The sequence below is a fragment of the Ovis canadensis genome, chromosome 6, assembly GCF_042477335.2.
Source record: "Ovis canadensis isolate MfBH-ARS-UI-01 breed Bighorn chromosome 6, ARS-UI_OviCan_v2, whole genome shotgun sequence".
NCBI lineage: Eukaryota > Metazoa > Chordata > Mammalia > Artiodactyla > Bovidae > Ovis > Ovis canadensis.
In genome coordinates, this window is record NC_091250.1 from 122,520,331 (window position 1) to 122,542,744 (window position 22,414).

Genomic DNA, 22,414 nt, shown 5'->3' on the forward strand with positions numbered 1-22,414 from the left:
CCCCTGGAGGAGGGCATGGCAACCCCCTCCAGTATTCTTGCCTGGAGACTCTCTGTGAACAGAGGAGAGCCTGGTGGGCTACAGTCCATGGGCTCACAAAGAGTCAGACACAACTGAGTGACTAAGCACAGCAGTTTAGTTCCAGCCATGTCTCTACATCCAATTTCATTCCTTTTTGTGGCTGAAGAATATTGATACTATGGATAAAATAGGTAACTAATGAGAGTATGATGTATGGCACAGGAGACTCCATGTAATGCCCTGTGGTGACCTGGATGGGAAGGGAGTCCAAAAGCGAGGGGATACGTGTTTACGTGTGGCTGGTTCATTTTGCAATACAGTAGAAACTAAGACAACATTGTAAAATAGCTATGTGCCAATAAAAATTAATTTCAAAAGTGTCTTGCTTATAGTGATTATAATAAAACAGCATCATTTTCTCCCCTACAATCTGTAGCTACAGAGATATTTTAAAAGTAGCTACAGATTATATCACCCCTCTTGCTGTTTAAAGTTTTTCTGTGGTTTTCCTTTGTACTCAAAATAAATTCTGACCTCTATATCATAATTCTTAAAATATGGCAAGACCTCTGCCTCCTTTTCCTAAAAAGTCATATTATGCTGCCTTAGTTTTACCTAGCAGTTTTTCCTTTGCTCTGTATTCCCAGCTTGGTTTGCCTCCCGAGCACTGGACTTGCTGTTTCCTCTCTCTGCCTGCTCTCATCTGACTAATTACACACAGGCCTCAGCACATGGGATGATCTTTCCAAGTAGGCTTCCATCTTTGAACAACTCGTGGAAAGCCACTTCTCTCCACTGGTGGCTTAGCATTTTGCTTTCTTTTTTATGTTTTGATTTCCATGATAGTACTTGGAAATGAATGAAATGAAAGGAAGGGCTTCCCCGGTGGCTCAGACGATCAAGAATCTGCCTGCAGTGCAGGGGTCCCAGATTTGATCCCTGGGTTGGGAAGATCCCCTGGAGAAGGGAATAGCAACCCACTCCAGTATTCCTGCCTGGAGAATTCCATGGACAGAGAAGCATGGTGGGCTACAGTCCATGGGGTTGCAAAGAGTCTAATACTTTCATTTTCATAATACTTGAAATTGTCAGAGATAATTTACTTTTAGCCTGTTTCGTGTCTCACTCTTTCAGCTGGAATATTCCTTCCCAAGCCCAGGAGCTCTGCTGCTCTTATGTTTACTTATATCTTAGACGGGACTTGGTATAGAAGAGATGCTCACAAAAGATATACTGGTAATGAATGACTAACTGAATTCTTACTTAAAGTTTAAGCTTTACTCTTACACAGGTGAACTTTGCTGCTCTTGGGAGGGTATATTTCTTCAAAATTTTATTAACATCAATACTTTCCTACTCAGTGGGAATTTAGAAGTATTTTGAATTATTTTTGCAAGACTCCAGGTATGAGAAATAAAGATATTTTGTCCAAATTTCAAAGCCTGTTGTATATTCACAAGTGTTCATGGCTATAAGACAGCAAAATATGGCTTATGCAACACACATGGCTTATATTATAAGGCAAAATGGCAGGAGTGTGATTGAAAACACTAGTTCTCTGGGTTCATTGCTATGGATAGTGGTCCTTACCTTTATTAATAGATGGTGGCTCATGCATCTAACCTGGCCTTCCCTTTATCCAACCTTTACTTGCTCTAATTTTCATAATTTGATTTTTATGTGCAGGCTCTGTTTCCAGGCTCACTCCATTGGCTTGGACTTTCTGGCCAAGGTGTCTTATCTTTCAACTCCTGCTAGTAATCAGTCTTTTGGTTCACTCCATCACAGCATGTGCTGTCATAAGAGGACTTAATGGTCAAGACCTTTGGTTTTCATCAGCATCTCTACCATGTATCAGCTCAGTTCAGTTCAATCACTCAGTCGTGTCCAACTCTTTGTGACCCCATGAACTGCAGCATGCCAGGCCTCCCTGTCCGTTACCAACTCCCAGAGTTCACTCAAACTCATATCTATCAAGTCTGTGATGCCAACCAGGCATCTCATCCTCGGTCGTCCCCTTCTCCTCCTGCCCCCAATCCCTCCCAGCATCAGAGTCTTTTCCAATGAGTCAACTCTTCGCATGAAGTGGCCAAAGTACTAGATTTTCAGCTTTAGCATCATTCCCTCCAAAGAACACCCAGGGCTGATCTTGTTTAGAATGGACTGGTTGGATCTCCTTGCAGTCCATGACTGTTAATTTCCAGATATTCAAGCTGGATTTAGAAAAGGCAGAGGAAGCAGACAAATTGCCAACATCTGTTGGATCATCAAAAAAGCAAGAGAGTTCCAGAAAAACATCTATTTCTGCTTTATTGACTATACCAAATTCTTTGACTTTGTGAATCAGAACAAACTGTGGGAAATTCTTCAAAAGATGGGAATACCAGACCATCTGACCTGCCTCCTGAGAAATCTGTATGCAGAGCCAAAAGCAACAGTTAGAACTGGACATGGAATAACAGACTGGTTCCAAACCAGGAAAGGAGTACGTCAAGGCTATATATTATTACCCAGCTTATTTAACTTATATGCAGAGTACATCATGCGAAATGCTGGGCTGGATGAAATACAAGCTGGAATTAAGCTTACCAGGAGAAATATCAATCAGCTCAGACATGCAGATGACACTACCCTTATAGCAGAAAGTGAAGAAGAACTAAAGAGCCTCTTGATGAAAGTGAAAGAGGAGAGTGAAAAAGTAGGCTTAAAACTCAACATTCAGAAAACTAAGATCATGGCTTCTAGTCCCATCACTTCATGGCAAATTGATGGGGAAACAGTGGAAACAATGACAGACTTTATTTTTGGGGGCTCCAAAATCACTGAAGATGGTAATTGCAGCCATGAAATTAAAAGACACTTGCTCCTTGGAAGAAAAGGCATGGCCAACCTAGACAGCATATTAAAAAGCAGAGACATTGCTGTCAAAGGTTTGTCTAGTCAAAGATATGGTTTTTCCAGTAGTCATGAATGGATATGAGAGTTGGACTATAAAGAAAGCTGAGCACCAAAGAATTGATGCTTTTGAACTGTGGTGTTGGAGAAGATTCTTGAGAGTCCCTTGGACTGCAAGGAGATCAAAAGGAAATTGGCCCTGAATATTCATTATAAAGACTGATGCTCAAGCTGAAATTCCAATACTTTGGCCACCTAATTCGAAGAACTGACTCATTGGAGAAGACCGTGTTGCTAGAAAATACTGAAGGCAGAAAAAGAAAGTGATGACAGAGGATGAGATAGTTGGATGGCATCAATGACTTGATGGACAAGAGTTTGAGCAAGCTCTGGGAATTGGTGATGGACAGGGAATCCTGGCATGCAGCAGTCCATGGGATCACAAAGAGTCGGCCACGACTGAGTGACTGAACTGAATTGAGACATCCATGGAGGTGAGGCAGGCTGGGGAGAAAGTATGGAGGTGAAACACAAGATTAGATGACAAAAGACACTATCATTTTCTTAGAGAAGCTGGGAACCTTAGTACTGGGTGTCAGTTACATTAAGGATTGATTGGTGGAGGCACAGAGTCTGGGTGAGGGTAGATTATAGCTCTGCCTGATAAAACCCTAAGAGTTTGTGAACCAAAGCTGTCCACCCATCCCCCGGCCCCTCAACCTGAGCCCGGAACTGAAATCACACTTTATTTTCCATAGTAAATTGGCTTTGCTATTTTACTGTCTTCAGGACACCACCTGACTTTACTGGAATTGTTCTGCTCAAGCAAACAACTGGATTGTTCATTTCAGGAACTTCCTGAAAACCCCATTGGCTCTTCAAAGGAAGGCATCAACAGATGGCTTGCACCCTCAAATTCTGAGTCCTGCACCTCAAAGTCCCTGCTTGCAGTCTCCACAAACTGTGGGTTGTTTTATCATGATCCTTAGCCAATCCTTATCCAGTCACTGCATTGAAAGACTTTCTTTCCTTAAGCCAAACTTTCAAGTCTTAATGAATTCTGATCTTACCATCCCTATGCTGAGACACTGCCAAATCTTTGCAAAGATGGTATTCTCCTTTACCTCTGTAAGCAATAAACTCATTCTTGTCTTATCAACAGGTTATGTTGGTGATGTTTGGATAGCCAGGTTTTGACAGGTTCCATGAAGGGTCCAAGAGAGGTTAACTGCAGACATCTGAATCCTACCTTAAACAGAGTAGTTTTGCTGATATGTATTGTTGCCATGTCACATTTCATTAGAATATAAAAATGAAAAATAATAATATAAAATAATTGTTTTGAAAATCATTGCTGCATTCAAAAGAAACATAGCCTTTGAATGATTCCACCTGAGTCTGGTATATTTCTCCATCATTATCTAAACAGTTTCAAGGAAATTTTGCCCATACAGATCTCCTGTCCCTTTCTCTATGTAATAGAGGTGTTTAACCAGAAATCCTCTAAGGTACCTTCCATCTTTAACATTGTCTGGTTCTAAAATGGCTTTGCATGGATGCCGTCTGTCAAAATGACCTCTTACGGCATAAACTTCTGTTCCCAAAATGCTAATTTTCCTCACAGCATCTCACGGAATGCTAGGCACATACCAGTCGCTCAATAACCAGCTGTTGGTAGTTTGTACAATTGGAGCTGGATCCAATTCAATGTCTGGGGTTTTTTTATTTTCACTGCCTGATTCTGTAATGTGCCAAGATAATTTTATATCAGAGACAAAGTTGATTGATGGAGGGAGAGAGAGTGCACATTTATTGAATGTCTGACAATAGGAGGCCCAGTGTTAAAGTTTTTATGTGCTGGAGGAATCATCTCACTCTATTCCAAAAGTTTGAAAACAGAGGCCAAGGCAGTCGAAGGAAATTTCCCAGGTTACTAATCTATGCAAGGATCAAAACCATGCACCTTTAATTCCCAAGCTCTATTGAGCATCAGAACCAACCGAGTCTTTACTAAATGCACAAGTCCTTGAGCATGAAGGCTAGGTTTTAGGATTTACAGATGACGGAAGGGACCTGCATTTTTTTAAAGATATTTTTTTGATGTGGATCATTTTGAAGTGTTTATTAAATTTGCTACAATATGGTTTCGGTTTTATGTTTTTTGGTTTTGGGCCATGACGCATATGGGATCTTAGCTTCCCAACCAGGGATTGAACCCACACTCTCTGCATTAGAAGGTGAAGTCTTAACCACTGGATCACCAGGGAAGTCCCAGTGACCTGCTTTTTAACAATTTCAACTCAGATAATGGCTGAGAAATGCATTACTAAAGACTTTTCTATGTTCATTTTAGTAGTGAAAGCATCATAGTTTGTCCTTCTAAAACTGCAAAATGGGCTTAATTATCTTCATTTTAGTAAAAGAAAGGGAACTGAGATCCATAGGTGTCTTGAAAAACACTTGTAGTTGATGGAAGTGTTTCCACTTAAACTCAGCCCCCTCCAGATTCTTAAGTTTAGGATACTTTCTTAAAAAAAAAAAAAAAAAAAGAAGCAGCAGCAGCTTAAAAAAATTATCAGTTATGCAGGCATTTAGTATAAAAAGTAAAACCATTCTACAAGTACAGTTATGGAAGAGATTGTCCTTAAATGCCTTTCAGTTTCTTTTCTCCTCACTAAGAATAGCCACTTCTGTCATTTATCTCCATGTTTATATAACAAAACTAAATGTCTGCTTATTGCTTTTACAATTTTTAAACTTTATGTAATGTGTTCTTAGTATGGAAAATGAGGATTTTTTCTTTTCTTTTACATCTCCTTTCCCTGCATCAATCATCAGTTCATTTTCTGGCTTTCCTTTGACCTATGGTATATATACCATATTTTGATTTTAATCATTATTGAGAATTTAAATTATCATGGTCACATAAATCTATTGATTGCTGGGTCACTTAATAAGCTATGGTGATTTTAAATTTTCCCTGTGCAATATTTTGTCTTGTTTGTAATCATCTATGCACTTGTTACTAATGTGTTCCCCATAGTAGTTTCATAGTTCTCTCAACTACGAACACTTTGCTGCGTTGAAATATATAAGGCTTGGTGCTGCCTTGAGATTTCTAACCTGTTCTTATCTGTGCTGATCGATTTCTGGTTTCATTGTACAGATGAGATCTAGAAAATTTCTTTAGCGATTTTTCTGGGAGTTTCATTGTCTATTATTTGCATCTTCTGTGCTGTGGATCTCATGCCTTCTGCATTTTGTTTTGGTTCCTAATTTTTATGAAAACAACTTTCAGCAGCCTTCTATGAGAGAGTGCAAAGAAAGTAACATATTAAGAAGATACTTATCTGAATACTCGTCTTTAGTCTATCTTCACTTGCAGTTGATGTCTGAGGTATAGAATCCAAGGTTAAATATTTTATTTTCACAGTTTCAAAGGCATTTTTCACTGCCTCATGGCTGTCAGTTTTTCTTTTTGCAAACATAATTGTCTTTCTGATTCCTGATCCTTTGAATAGTCTGTTTCTTGTTTTCCTTCCTAGAAGCATTTAGAAATTTCTCTTTCTAAAGTTTAAGTGAAACCGGTCAGACGTTAACTAAACATTTTTGGTAGAATGTATTGTTTTCGTAAGAGAGACAAAAATTTCAAACTTGAGTAAAAACAGTATTTCTTTTTTGGTGAAAGATGGTGCTTACAAAAAAATTCTGACATGTTCATGAAATGTTTTTATGAATGCTAAACTTATTTCCTACAAACATACCACAACAAATTCAAGGGCAAGAAAACATTTTGAATAGTGATAGGAAAACATATTTCATATCAGTAATATGAAAATAGATGAACCTCCACCTGTATCTCACTTCATATGGTATTTAAATTCAAGAAAGATCAGAACACAAACTGTATCTAAAATTATAAAATGTGGGAGTTGGACAAACTTTTCTAGGACACAAAAAACACTAACTCCAAAAAATCAAAACTTGAATTTAAAATATTAATATGTCTGATTAAAACAAAATATTTGGGTTAAAAGATAACATTAAGAAAGTTTAAAGTGAAGTCGCTCAGTCGTGTCCGACTCTTTGTGACCCCATGGACTGTGGCTTACCAGACTCCTCAGTCCATGGAAGTTTCCAGGCAAGAATACTGGAGTGGGTTGCCATTTCCTTCTCAAGGAGATCCTCCCAACCCTGGGATCAAACCTGGGTCTCCCTCACTGCAGGCAGACGCTTTACCTTCTGAGCTACCAGGGAAGCCCTAAGAGGACTAAGAGGACTAAGAGGACTTCCGTGGTGGCTCAGATGGTAAAGCGTCTGCCTATGATACGGGAGACCCAGGTTCGATCCCTGGGTCAGGAAGATCCCCTGGAGAAGGAAATGGCAACCTACTCCAGTATTCTTGTCTGGAAAGTCCCATGGGTGGAGGAGCCTGGTGGGCTATAGTCCGTGGGGTCACAAAGAAGGTTTAAAATAAAGTCACAAAGTGGATGAGGGTGATGTTCACAATAAACACAACTGGGGGAAAAAAAAAAACTTGAATAAATAAAGAGTTAGTACAATTCAGAAATAAAGATACAGGTACCTCAAATTTAGTCAATCCATTCAAAAGAGATACAAATGGAAAATAAGCACAGGAAACTGTGCTTCACATCATTTGTCAAAAGGGGATGTTAGGTAAAACCCAAGTGAGATACTATTTCATGTTCACGAAAAAGGTTAAAGGTTTTAAATGACAATACCCAACATTAGCGGGAGGGCAAAATAACCTGAAGTCTTTTGCATTGTTGGCAGGGATATAAGGTATAGACCACTTTTGGAAAAAAATAATTTTGGAATTTTTATAACAGTGAATACATATGTACCTCATGGTCCTGCAAGTCTACTTCTAATACGTACCCAAGAGTGATGGTTACATATGTTGGTAAAAAATCCCTTTGTACAAATAAATGCTCAGAGCAACTTTGTTCTTTTTTTTTTTAAATAATCTACTTTTTTCTTTTTTTAAATTATTTGTTTATATCTTTTGGTTCTGCTGGGCCTTCACTGCCGTGTGCAGGCTTTCTCTAATTGCAGTGAGCAGGGCCTACCCTCCAGTGGTGGCGCTCGGGCTTCCCACTGCAGGGGCTTCTCTTGTTCTGCAGCACACGCTTCGGGCACGTGGCCTCAGTAGTTTGGCTCACGGGCTCTAGGCTGCAGGCTCACAAGTTGTGGCACTGGCCTCAGTTGCTCTGCTGCATGTGGCATCCTCCCAGACCAGGGATCGAACCTGTGTCTCCTGCATGGGCAGGCGGGTTCTTATTCACTGCACCACCACGGAAGTCCACAAAACAACTTTATTCGTAATAGCTTCAAAACAGAAAAAAACTAAATGCCCATTATTAGGGAAAAGAATTAAGAGAGAAAAATAAAAGATGGTATAATCTTACACTGGAATACTGCTCAACTGCAAAAAAAAAAAAGGAATTGTTGATCCATAAATAACATGGATGAATATAAATATGTGTGTGTGTGTGTGTGTATATATATATATATATATACGTTGAGCAAAAGAATCAAGGCCCCAAGAGAATAGCCAATGTTCCTATGAATAGCCAATGTTCCTATGAATAGCCAATGTTCATCTGTTCATATGAAATGTTGAAAATCAAATCAGAGACTGCTAGGGGGAATCACCGGGAAGGAGCATGAGATACATACCTGAGTGATGGGAAACATTCTTGATGTGGTGGGAGGTAAGGATGGTTTGGTTACACATGTCTGTCTAAACTTATTGACCTTTACAACTCAGATGAATGTATATCTTTGTATGTAAATTATAACTCAATTGGAATTATTAAAAAATAAGAGTTTTCAGGAATGGCATGACCTTCCACTCAAGTTGCTTTAACCTAGAAGCATAAAAATCATGTATTAGCAGCAGCAGCAATAGCATTAACACAAAAATTCTGTCCACTTACAACATAGTTTTCCTATATGTGTGTGTGTGTGTGTGTGTGTGTGTGTGTGTGTGTGTATCTATAGAATGGAACTATTGATCCCTTCTCATCAGGATGCTCTTAGGATTAAATGGTACTCCATAGGTGAAGATTTTCTCTTGTGTTTCCAATGGCATTGGAGTTATTTCGTTGATTTAGTTCTTTTCTCTTCCACTCCTATCCTGAATCTCAAGTTCACACTCTGAGGGGAATTAGTCTGGACTGTCTAGAAGACACAGTGTGTCATTCCTTTAACTGACTGCAGTAAAGTCACAGCTCTCTGTTACCTGAGGTCCTATACCGTGTTTGTTTTTTAATTCGCAGCAGTCAAAAATGCCTCTTAAATGAAGGAAACCCTCAGCCCATCTACTCTTCTTAAGAAGGAGAGTAAAGGGCAAAAGAAAGATCATGGACTATCACTATGCCAAGTAGGCTGGCTGCCTCTCTCCCAGGTCACTTTGGGGCCAGGGCGCTCTGTCCTTCACCACTGTTGATGACCCAGCGGACAGGCAGCTCGCCCCAGCTGAACTGTTCTGTCTCCTGGGATTGCCACATGAAAATGGAGAGATATTGGCGCTGAATCATGTTAATGACACCACGGCGCTGGTTTAGAAGACCACCCAGCCCTGTGCTGAGCTCTAGAGAACCCTTGCCAAGTCTGGGACTTAAAACTCACCCTCTGAGTCTTCCCAGTATCTTCCCCTCGAGATATTGAGTTCTGTGATTTGTGACTTACAGAACCAGAAATATGGTAACCATTAAAAGTCGTCTATTCATTAAAACAAACAAACAAACAAACAAACTTTCTTCCTTCTATGTCTTCCAGATTCCAAATTTGTTAACTTCCCTTCCCTCCCCACCCACTTGTAATACCCAGAAAAGGAAGCAGAAAACACCTACCATACCCCCTCATCACAGTGTAGCATCTCAACCTTGAAATCCTCCAGAGGGTCTCTTCTTCTCATTACATTATACAATGCACCCTCCCCATCTTCCTGAGGCTATTGAATTGAGAGGAAAACATGGGAGACTCTGGGGCCAAAACCCTATAAATATTTGAAGAGTAGCTCTCTTTTCATCTCCTGCTTGAAGAAAAAAATCTTTTTATGTTTTTTTCTTCCTTCTAATTAGTTTATTTTTTGTGGAGGGCTGGAAAGCAAAGCCATTCTGTTTATATATATATATATATATATGTATATATATATATATATATATATACACTAAAATGTGTCCCTAGTGTTTGAAGACTTATTTTCAATAACATCTGTACTTTTCTGGGTAGTGTGGTGAAAAAATACAAATAAGGAAAAGTCAAGATAATGTCCTTCGGAGTTTTAAGTAGATTTTTGGTATATATACATTTAGATTCAGCAATGTTTGTTAGGCACTCCTGTGTGGAGGCTGTTGTATCACTGCTGCTGCTGCTGCTAAGTTGCTTCAGTCGTGTCCAACTCTGTGTGGCCCCATAGATGGCAGCCCACCAGTCTCCTCTGTCCATGGGATTCTCTAGGCAAAAATACTGGAGTGGAGTGCTATTTCCTTCTCCAGTATCACCCTAAAACTAGCTTAATAATAACAATAATAATGACTGTTATCATGTAGATGAACTTGGAGGTATACTAATTATATTATTTTATTTAATCCTTACTACAATTCCAAAACGCACATATTATTCTAATATCCATCTTTTAGGGGAAAATCTGGCTTAGATACATAAGTAGGGTGATTTAAGTTCATATCATGTATGGATGAAACAGGTCTAGTCTTTTCTCCTCACTTTACTGTGATATAATTGACACATAACATCGTGTATGTTTAAGGCATACAGCATGTTGATCTGGTACAGTCATATTTTACAATCTGATTACCATGGTAGAGTTAGCTAACATATTTACCACATCACATAATTACCATTTCTTGCTTGCAGTGATAACATTTAAGATTTACTCTCTCAGCAACTTCCAACTATATAATGCAGTATTATTAACTATATTCATAATGGTATGCATTAAGTCCTCAGAACTTATTCATCTTCTAACTGGAAGTCTGCACCATGTGATCAGTATCTCCTCATTTTTATGTTGTTGAAAATGGCAGATTTCCTTCTTTCTGCTGACTGACTAATACTCTAGTACGTGTGTGTATATACACACATATCTCACTTCTTCTTTACCCATTTATCTACTGATGGACACTTAAGTTGTTTCCATATCTTGGTTATTGTGAATGGTTCTATAATAAATATGAGGATATAAATATTTCCTCAAAATCTTGTTTTCATTTCCTTTGGCTATGTGCCACAAAATGAAATTGCTGGATAATATGATAGTTTTATTTTTAATTTTTAGGATCCTCCTATTGTTTTCCATAGTGGCTGCACCAATTTACATTCCCACTAATGATGTATGAGAGTTACCTTCTAATCACCACCAATGCTTTTGATCTCTTGACTTTTAGATGGTCAGCGTTTCTAATAGGTGTGAAGTGATATGTTATTGTGGTTTGATTTGCATTACTGGTCAACATGGAAATCAGATAGATTATAGTCCATGCAGCCAAAAATAGAGAAGCTCTATACAGTCAGCAAAAACAAGACTGGGAACTGACTGTGGCTCAGATCATGAACTCCTTATTGCCAAGAAAGTAGGGAAAACCACTAGACCATTCAGGTATGACCTAAATCAAATCCCTTATGATTATACAGTGGAAGTGAGAAACAGATTAAAGGGACTAGATCTGATAGATAGAGTGCCTGATGAACTATGGAATGAGGTTCGTGACATTGTACAGGAGACAAGGATCAAGACCATCCCCATGGAAAAAAAATGCAACAAAGCAAAATGGTTGTCTGGGGAGGCCTTACAAATAGCTGTGAAAAGAAGAGAAGTGAAAAGCAAAGGAGATAAGGAAAGATATAAGCATCTGAATGCAGAGTTCCAAAGAAGAGCAAGAAGAGATAAGAAAGCCTTCCTCAGCAATAAATGCAAAGAAACAGAGGAAAACAACAGAATGGGAAAGACTAGAGATCTCTTCAAGAAAATTAGAGACACCAAGGGAAAATTTCCTACAAAGATAGGCTCGATAAAAGACAGAAATGGTATGGACCTAACAGAAGCAGACGATATTAAGAAGAGGTGGTAAGAATACACAGAAGAACTGTAGAAAAAAGATCTTCACGACCCAAATAATCATGATCGTTTGATCACAAACCTAGAGCCAGACATCCTGGAATGTGAAGTCAGGTGGGCCTTAGAAAGCATCACTATGAACAAAGCTAGTGGAGGTGATGGAGTTCCAGTAGAGCTATTTCAAATCCTGAAAGATGATGCTGTGAAAGTGCTGCACGCAATATGCCAGCAAATTTGGAAAACTCAGCAGTGACCACAGGAATGGAAAAGGTTAGTTTTCATTCCAATCCCAAAGAAAGGCAATGCCAAAGAATGCTCAAACTACTGCACAATTGCACTCATCTCACACGCTAGTAAAGTAATGCTCAAAATTCTCCAAGCCAGGCTTCAGCAATATGTGAACCATGAACTTCCAGATGTTCAAGCTGGTTTTAGAAGAGGCAGAGGAACGAGAGATCAAATTGCCAACATCTGCTGGATCATGGAAAAAGCAAGAGAGTTCCAGAAAAATATCTATTTCTGCTTTACTGACTACGCCAAAACCTTTGACTATGTGGATCACAATAAACTGTGGGAAATTCTGAGAGAGATGGGAATACCAGAAGAATATGAAGTAGGGAAAGAATAATCTCTTTAGTAAATGGTATTGGGAAAACTGGATAACCACATGCAAGAAAATGCAATTGTGTCTTTATCTTATACCACTAGTAAAAAGTAACTTGAAGTAGATTGTAGACTAGAATATAAGATCTGAAACTGAAAAACTCCTAGAAGAAAGCATAAGTAAAAAGTACCTGAACTTTGATATTGGAAGCCATTTTTTCGATATGACACCAAGCAACAAAAGCAAAAATTTGCAAGTGAGACTACATCAAACTAAAACGATTTTGCATCACAAAAGAAACAATCAGTAAAATGAGAAGGCAACTTAGAGAATGGGAGAAATTATTTACAAAGCATTTATCTGATAAGAGGTTAATATCCAAAATACATAAAAAACTCATACAATTTTATAACATAAAGCAAACAACCAACCTGATTAAAAAGTGGTCAGAGAAACTGAATAGACTTTTCCCCAAAGAGTCTAATTTTAATTAATTCTAGTTTTACGTTTATAGGGGCTTCTCTGGTAACTCAGCTGGTAAAGAATCCAGCTGGTAAAGAATCCAGCTGGTAAGAATTCAGCCTGCAAAGTGAAAGATCCAGTTTGATTCCTGGGTTGGGTAGATCCACTGGAGAAAGGATAGGATGCTCACTCAAGTATTCTGGCCTGGAGAATTCCATGGACTGTACCGTCAATGGGGTCACGAAAAGTTGGACATGACTGAGCAACTTGCACTTAATGGCAGAAGCTGTCCTTGCCTCTCTCACAGTCCCTCACCATGAGTGAATGTATGATAAGGCACTTCAGTCCTGTTTGACTCTTTACAGTTCCATGGACTGTAGCCCGCCAGGCACTTCTGTCCTAATGAATTTCTAGTTGCCAGTTTCTGATTCCTGAAAGCCTGAGTTCACTCTGCCTATGATGTGGCTGAATAGAAATACTAGAGAATTCATGCCAACTCGCCAAAAGTCCTCAAGTATGGCAGGAATTTGTATTGAAATATTCCAGCTCACTAATATTGTAAATGGGCTAACTCTTAGAAGCGTCATCTTCATTGTTCTAGAATTCTCCAAAGTGATAACAAACCCTTATTTCTTGCTTTCTGTTCCAGGTTCTAGTGCTTTTTTTTTTCTTTTTTTACTTGCACCTGCTTACCTGATACCAAGTCTGCATCTGAGTGAACCCAAACTGAGATGGCTATTGTGCTGAATCCTCATGGAAGACCAGCATCCACTTCCAGGAAGATAACCTGGAGCCAACAGAAGGGGGTGAATGCTTCAGTTTTGTAGAGCTCTGATGAGGATACAGTCCAGGAGAGGTCTTTAGTTCCATACGTAGCACCAGGGATGACTCATTCACAGGAAAACACAAGTCCATATGAACCAAAAGCTAAAATTCAAGTACTGAAAACATGATAGGAAATGAGAGAGTACAAAGAGGGGTCAAGACATATTTCGTGGAGAGGAGAGGCTTGAAGTATAATGTGAGGACAAGAAAGAAAACATTACAGAACCCAGAGACCTTGTGAGCACAAGCACAGAGTAACTGACAGATGTTCATCCACTGATTAATATATTTACTAGAATACACTCATTCATTCACACTGAAAGACATCAAGTTTGTAGAATAGACCTCTTATATATTTGCCACAGACCTCTGGACATGTCACATAAACCACCAGTCCCAGGCCATCCGTCAGTATGGGCCACAGCATTTGAATTGTGTCTTCTGATAAATTCTCTAATTTTAGTAATCCTGTGCTCAGATGCTTAGTCATGTTTGACTGTTTGTGATCCTGTGGACTATAGCCCTCTAGGCTCCTCTGTCTATGGGATTCTTTGGGCAAGAATACTGGAGTGGGTTGCCATTCCCTTCTCTGGGGGGTCTTCCCAATCCAGGAATCCAACCCACAGCTCTCACCTCTCCTGCACTGGCAGGAGGATTATTTTACCACTAGTGCTACCTGGGAAGCCCACTTTAGTAACTCTAGTAGGTATTATTCTACTCTTCAGTTTGGAAAAGTGAAGCTTCTAGAGACAAATCCAGAGGTTACACAGCTGGTCTGTAAAGTTATGTTATTGAACCACAATGGAGAAAACCATTATTTGGAACTACATGCCAAGAATTATGGAGAAGGAACTGGCAACCCACTCTTGTACTCTTGCCTGGAAAATCCCATGGACGGAGGAGCCTGGTAGTCTACAGTCCATGGGGTCTCGATGGGTCGGACACAACTGAGTGACTTCACTTTCACTTTTCACTTTCATGCATTGAAGAAGGAAATGGCAACACACTCCAGTACTCTTGCCTGGAGAATCCCAGGGACAGAGGAGCCTGGTGGGCTGCTGTCTATGGGGTTGCATAGAGTTGGACACGACTGAAGTGACTTAGCAGCGGCGGCAGCTAAGACTTAGGGCGAGCTCTCTGCAGTGTGAATTGTATGCCATCCAATTCTCCTGGCAATTATCTCTAGGGCATTGTTATTTCTATTTTTCAGGTGAAAAATCAAGGTCCAGGATGGTTAAGTCATTTACAGAGCTGATGAATGCTGTATATCTGAGTGTGAGAGAAAGAAAGAGAACTTGGAGTCAGTTTAACTTCCCTGGCCCTTTCATTTTTACAGATCACATGATTTTGTATGTTACTTCTGAATTAAAACATTCTCATCTCTTCTGCCAGGGTAGAGATTCCTGTCTCCTTGGCCAAGTGCTTTCTTCAGACTCATCCTGGCCCAAAGAGCCAGTGTGGATTCTTTGCTGTATAGATCCTGCCAAGGCAGGGCCTTTGGGGCAGGGCCTCTGACCATCTTGGTGGAGAAGATCATCAATCAAAGAACACTGTTTCTGTTGTCACTCACATTGACTGTCCTGTTATCTCCCTGAGAATTTTGTTTCACAATCGCGGGACTCCAGTTTCTGTTGAATACAGTTGGGCCATGGGTCGGTAAGAGACTCTGACCTCTCCTTGTCTGTGAGAGGCTCTAAACTCTGCCAGCACTCAATAAAGGCAGAATATCTACAACGTGCCTGACATTATCAATCAATAGAGAGCTGAACAATATCCTCTCCAAAGACGTCCATGTCCTAATCTCCAGATTACCTTACAAAGTGAAAGAAACTTCGCAGACATAAATAAACTAAGGATCTTGAGATGGGGAGATGATGTTGGATTATCTAGATTGATTATCCAGGTTGGCTTACTTATTCAGGATGATTCAGTGTAATCATAAGGTCCTGATAAGGGTAATTCAGATAGACATAAGTAAAAAAGATATGATGACAGAGGCAGAGGGGAATGGTGGGCTTTAAAAAGTGGAAGAAAGGGACATGAGTCATCCGTTTTGTACCTTATGATAAGTGTATATTGATTTAATCTAACTAGTTTGAGATGCTTCACTATAGTAGCAACGGAAAGCTAATGTACTAGTTAAAAATGTCACCTGCCCAGTCTCAAGTCAACCATGACTTAGTACCAGGACAGAAGGGCTGTGTTAAGGGTCAAAATCAGAGTTTAATGGTAAGATGTCTTGAATTTGAATCCTGGCAAGGCCTGTTTGCTAGCTTTATGATCTTGGGCGTATTGATTACACTCTATATATCTTAAATTACTACTTTGTAGCTCAGGGAGCATGCTAGCTTTCTTCAAGTGTTATTATGATTGAGTAGTATAATAGATTAATTCATCTTGGGCACTGGCATCTGCATTCTGCATTAGCTTTATTTTCATTTCTTTTTTTCTCCTTCTGCCATTCAGTAAGAAGCATCTTTTCCCATTTCACGCTATCCAGGCACCAGAATTTCTGCTAAAATTCTCAATAGCCTTACCCCTCTCTTGTTTGTTTGGCAACATTCTTGGTTTAGGATTTCACAAAGACAAGCCATTTGTTGAGAAAATGCATACCTGTATAATAAACTGTTTCTAAATTTTCTACTGTAATTATGATCTGACAGATACATTCAGCCACCAAACTCTCCTTTCTAGAGCTCTGATGCTCTGCTTCTGTATCATCTCCAACCTCACTGGTCCATCTTGGAAGTGCCGCCTACATTATTTCTGATATCTTAACTGATGAGAGAGTTTTAGAATTTTCTGACTTCTGAGCTACAGGTGCTCAAAGTTCAGCCCTCATGGCCTTGGTGCAGTGGGGTTTCTATGTGGCTTGTGAAGATCCTCCTGTAGCATGTGCCCCGTTTCTCCTGTCCTGTCCTCCTCCCCTGATTACTTCTGTGGTCTCTGCTTCCTTCTTATGTGAGAGTAACTTTATTTGCGTCCTCAGAAAGACAGAAAGATGACACCTTTGGGGATCAGCCCTATCTCCAGAGTGCTCCGTTCCCCCGACTCCAAATTTCTTCCTGCTATAGATTCCTGTCTCTGTTTGCAAAGGTGCTCTGGTAATACTACCCTAGAGCTGAGTTAATTTGGTTTCTGCCTGAGGGTCTCCTGATAAGCCCATTTAGACTCCTAGATGTGGATCTCAAAACAGGTTACTGTCTCAGAACTGAAAGAAGATTCAGTCTCTGATATTTAGCTTTGATTAATCTGACAAACGTGACTTGACACTTCCCAAACACAAAGCAGTCCTGAGCTGAACACTGAAGGCAGATCCAGGAGCACGAGGCATGATTACCAAATTCCCAGAAATCCTATCCCTTTCCTTTGCAGGGTGCAGAGCAGAAGAATAAATGTAAGCCTACACACCATATGTCTAAATATTTAAAGTGTATAAATAAAAATAATAAGCTGTTAAAATATGCTGTATTCCTTACCTATTTCTTTTCATATCTCCAGTACCGTTAAATAGAACAAAAAGGACTTCTGTTATGACTACAAAACTTTTCTTTATTGTGCAATAATTTAATGTACTCTTGCCATCTGAAGGGAAAGATGTGATTAACTAATAAATCTGTTTTTTCTTGGTACTTCCTCTGCTCAAATCCTCCTTGGATTCTGAAGGAGCAACCACATTAAAAGTCAGCAGTTGGTTTAACCCACATACCTTCAAGTCTCTGGGGTGTAGTCATCTCTTATTCAAAGATACAGGAGAAAGGATATGGGAAGCATTTTTCCAGGGGATGACTAGTGTGTTATGAGAGAGGATGTTTAAGGTTAAGGTTCATACTATATCAGCAGGACAAAGGTCCATGTAATCAAAGCTATGGTTTTTCCAGTAGCCATATAGGGATATGAGAGTTCAACCATAAAGAAGATTGAGCACCAAAGAATTGATGCTTTTGAATTGTGGTGCTGGAGAAGACTCTTGAGAGCCCCTTGGACTGCAAGGAGATCAAATTAGTCAGTGCTAAAGGAAATCAACCTTGAATATTCATTGGAAGGACTGATGCTGAAGCTGAAGCTCCAATATTTTGGCCACCGGATGTGAAGGACTGACTCACTGGAAAAGACCCTGAGCTGGGAAAGATTGACGGCAGGAGAAGGGAGCAACAGAGGATGAGACGGTTGGATGGCATCATCAACTCAATGGACACAAGTTTGAACAAACTCCAGGAGATAATGAAGGACAAGAAGGCCTGATGTGCTGCAGTCCACGGGGTTCCAAAAAGTTGGGCACGACTGAGTGACTGAACAACAACAATGTACATGAAGGGAAGCACCTGATTCAAAGTAAAAGAGGCATCTCTGTTTCTTTTACTACATTTGTGTGTGTGCCTGTATGTGTGTGTACTTTAAGGGAAATTCTAAAGCATGGAGACCTGGGCAAAGGCCCCACACTAAGCTTTGAGGAGTATACTTTTTCAATAACTTATATTCTAGTTGAACAAATATGAATTAGGAATATAAAACCATTATGAAGCATCATAAGGCATCACATGATTTAGTTAACAAGTAGTGGCAAGGATGATAGCTTTTATCATAGTGCGGAGTTGCAGGCATGGGTCTCAGGAAAGATCAACTTTTGTATGTGGAAAAAAAATTGGATTGAATTGGAGAAGCAGAGCATAAACATTACAGTGCACAAAATTCCAATAAAGGCATCCTGACATATTTTATGTTTTGTTATCACATGGGATGAGAATCCAAACCAGAATTGTGACATTACTCATCATAATAGGGTTTATTAATACACAACCAAGAGGTTCTGAGACTGCTGCCAAGTGGAAATGGGAAAGAGGAACCTGGTGGAAAAACAGCATGATGGGTAGCCCAGGAAGATGAGAGATGATGCTGGATCAAGCCCAGAGAGTGAGTAAATCTAACATGGTATTGGGTTAGCACTAAGAAGTGAATAGAAAATTCAAAAAGTAAGTCAGAGGCAAGCATCCACCATTCAATGCTGAGATAATAGGAGCCTGAGCTAGGGAAGGAAAATTTAGAAATCATTCACAAAGCTGAATAAATATCAAGTGGTTCAGAAGATAGTGTCGTGAAAGCAGTTAGACACATCCTGGTCCATTCATAAAAGAATATCACTGTTATCCAAAGAGCTGATATAAGAGATAAGTTTAAAGATACAAGTATATATGTCAATCCCAATCTCTCAATACATCCCCTCCCCTGTTCTTCTCTGTCCAGAGGGGTGGGGTAGGGGTAGGTGGGAGGGAGATTCCAGATGGGAGATATATAGTTGATTCACTTTGTTGTACAGCAGAAACTAACACAACATTATAAAGCAAGTATACTCCAATAAAAAATAAAAATAAATACCATAGAGGCAAAAGTACTAAGAGTTTATCATAACCTCTGGGATCTTTTGAGTTCTAAACATTAAGAGTGAGAAACAAAGATGTAAAACATACAGAGATCCAGAGATCTATTTCAATACTGATATGGACTTCCCTGGTTTTCCCTTGTGGCTTAGCTGGTAAAGAATCCGCCTGCAATGCAGGAGCCCTGGGTTTGATCCCTGGCTTGAGAAGATCCCCTGGAGGAGGGAAAAGCCACCCACTCCAGTATTCTAGCCTGGAAAATTCCATGGACTGCATAGTCCATGGGGCCGAAAAGAGTCAGACCCGACTGACACTTTCTTGGCTTCCCCTGAAGTGGCTGGTGGCTCAATGGTAAAGAATCCACCTGCCAGTGAAAGAAACATAGGTTCAAACCCCGATCTGGGAAGAGTCCCTGAAGAAGGAAATGGCAACCTGCTCCTGTATTCTTGGCTGGGAAATCCCGTGGACAGAGGAGCCTGGTGGGACACAGTCTATGGGGTCACAAAGGATCAGGCATGACTTAAAGGCTGAACAACAGCAAAAAAAAAAAAAAATGGAATGGAAAAAAGTGACATAAATATGCAAGCAAGTGGGCTCCTGACCTTGATCTTGTTAGACTGATTCATTTACCCTAGCACAGTCAATGCCAAATGCTCCTGCCCATGTGGAGGCCGCCCCTGTAAGGACTGTGACACGGAGAAGCAGGGTCAGTCACGTGATCCTAGTGGATGCTTTACCACCAAGTGAAAGGGACTGCATTATATGTATTAGTTCTCTCGCAGCTGCTGTAACAAACTGGGAGGGTAGTTGCTTAAAACAACAGAAATCTCTTCTCCCACAGATTCAGAGTCCAGAAGTCCCAAAACAAGGGGTCAGCAGAATTACACTCTCGGTGAAGGCTCTAGAGAGAAGACCCTTCTTCCTTCCCTCTTACAGCTTCTCCAAACATTCTTGTCTTGTGGCCACATCATTCTAATCTCTGCCTCCATCCTCACGTGGGATGTCACGTTTATCTTATTTTCTATCTCTCTGTCAAAACTCCCTCTGCTTTCCTTTCAAAGGATGCTTGCCATTGGGTTTAAATGGCAACCTTAAATCCAGGATGACCTTATCTCAAGATTGGCAGAAATGTCTTTGCTAAGCAAGGTCACATTCATAGGTTTCTTGGATTAAGACTTGGGCATATCTTTTTTTTTTTTTTTTTTTTGGTAGGGGGCACTATTCAACACACTTTGTTATTGCTCTTCAGTTGCAGTTGTGTCCCCAGGAACTGCAGCAAGCCCAGCTTCCCTGTCCTTCACTGTCTCCCATAGGTTTCTCAAAGTCATGTCCGTTGAGTCAGTGATGCCATCCAACAATCTCATCCTCTGTCATTCCCTTCTCCTCCTGCCTTCAATCTTTCCCAGGTCTTTTCCAGGGAGTCAGCTCTTCACACCAGGTAGCCAAAGTATTGGAGCTTCAGCTTCAGCATCAGTCCTTCCAATGAATATTCAGGATTGATTTCCTTTAGGATTGACTGGTTAATCTCCTTGAAATCCAAGTGACTTTCAAGAGTCTTCTCCAACACCATACTTCAAAATCATCAATTCTTCAATGTTCAGCCTTCTTTATGGTCCAACTCTCACATCTGTACATGACTACTCAAAAAACCATAGCTTTCACCATATGCACTTCTGTTGGCAAAGTGGTGTCTCTGCTTTTTAGCATGCTGTTTAGGTTTGTCATAGGTTTTCTTCCAAGGAGCAAACAGCTTTTAATTTCATGGCTGTAGTCACAATCTGCAGTGATTTTAGAGCCCAGGAAAATAAACTCTGCCACTGTTTTTAGTTTTTCCCCACCTATTTGTGATGAAATAATAGGATTGGATGGCATGGTCTTAGTTTTTTGAATGTTGAGCTTCAAGCCAGCTTAAACCCCACTACACTGCACATGCTCATTGCTTCTTCCAAATTCCCATGAAAGGAGGTCCATCCTCTGAAGGGTAGCAGGAAGGAAAGGCATGGATTAACCAAAGGGGTCCACCAACAAGAAAGTCCATATTAGGCACAAGGATGTCCCCTCCTAACAACCTTGAACTAATAAAAACACCTTAATGCAGCAGAACTATTATAAACCAGCTGCAGATATTAAGTCATTTAATCCTTCCAACAACTCTACTTTTATTATCCCCATTTCAGAGATGAGGAAATTGAAAATCAGCATATTACAGAACTTGCCAGAGGTTATGCACAAATCAAATGGTTCAGGCTGAATTAAATGCAGATGGGGTGGTTGCTAAGGGCACTCTGAGCTCCCGCACCTTCTGACCTCTGACCTCTCATGTCATCTGGTCCACACGCCATCTGTACAGCAATGAGACCCAACCTACGGTATCAACTGTTCTGGAAGAGCTATGACCACTGAAGCACTGATCTAAATAGACAACAACAGAACAATGATTGAGTAAATTATTGTCTTTTCATCAGAGAGGATATTATGCAGCAACTTTAAAAGCATATTTTAGAAGACTTTAATGATAGTCTAAAATATTCATGAAACAATGTTAGAAAATATCAGAATATATATAATACAAAAGCATCAGATTGCATATCTATGAATAATATATTCATGAAAAAATAAGACAGAAAAACAACATATTTTTGATATTGATTGTCTCTGGGCTGGGGATTTTGTTTCTTTGATTTTTTTTTTTGCATTTTTCAGATCATGTATAATAGACATATATTGATTTTAAGGTAAGTTAAAATCAAGACTGCTATTGATTTGGGATAAAAAAAAAAATTTTGGATTGGTCTTGGGGGCTCCTAGGTGGCACTAGTGGTAAAGAACCAGCCTGCCAATGAAGGTTATGTAAGAGACGCGAGTTCAGTCCCTGGGTTGGGAAGATCCCCTGGAGGGCATGACAATCCACTCCAGTATTCTTTCTGGGAAAATTCCATGGACAGAGGAGCCTGGTGGTCTACAGTCTGAAGTGGTTTAGCACAGGAAATGATAGATAAAAAAGCAAAAACAAAACAATGAAAAGTCCCCACTTACGGGCCTATGAAGGAGCATATGGAGGAGAAACTTTAGGTTTGAAGGATCTGGGTTACAAGGAGCCAGAAAGGGGCATTAAGGTGTGGT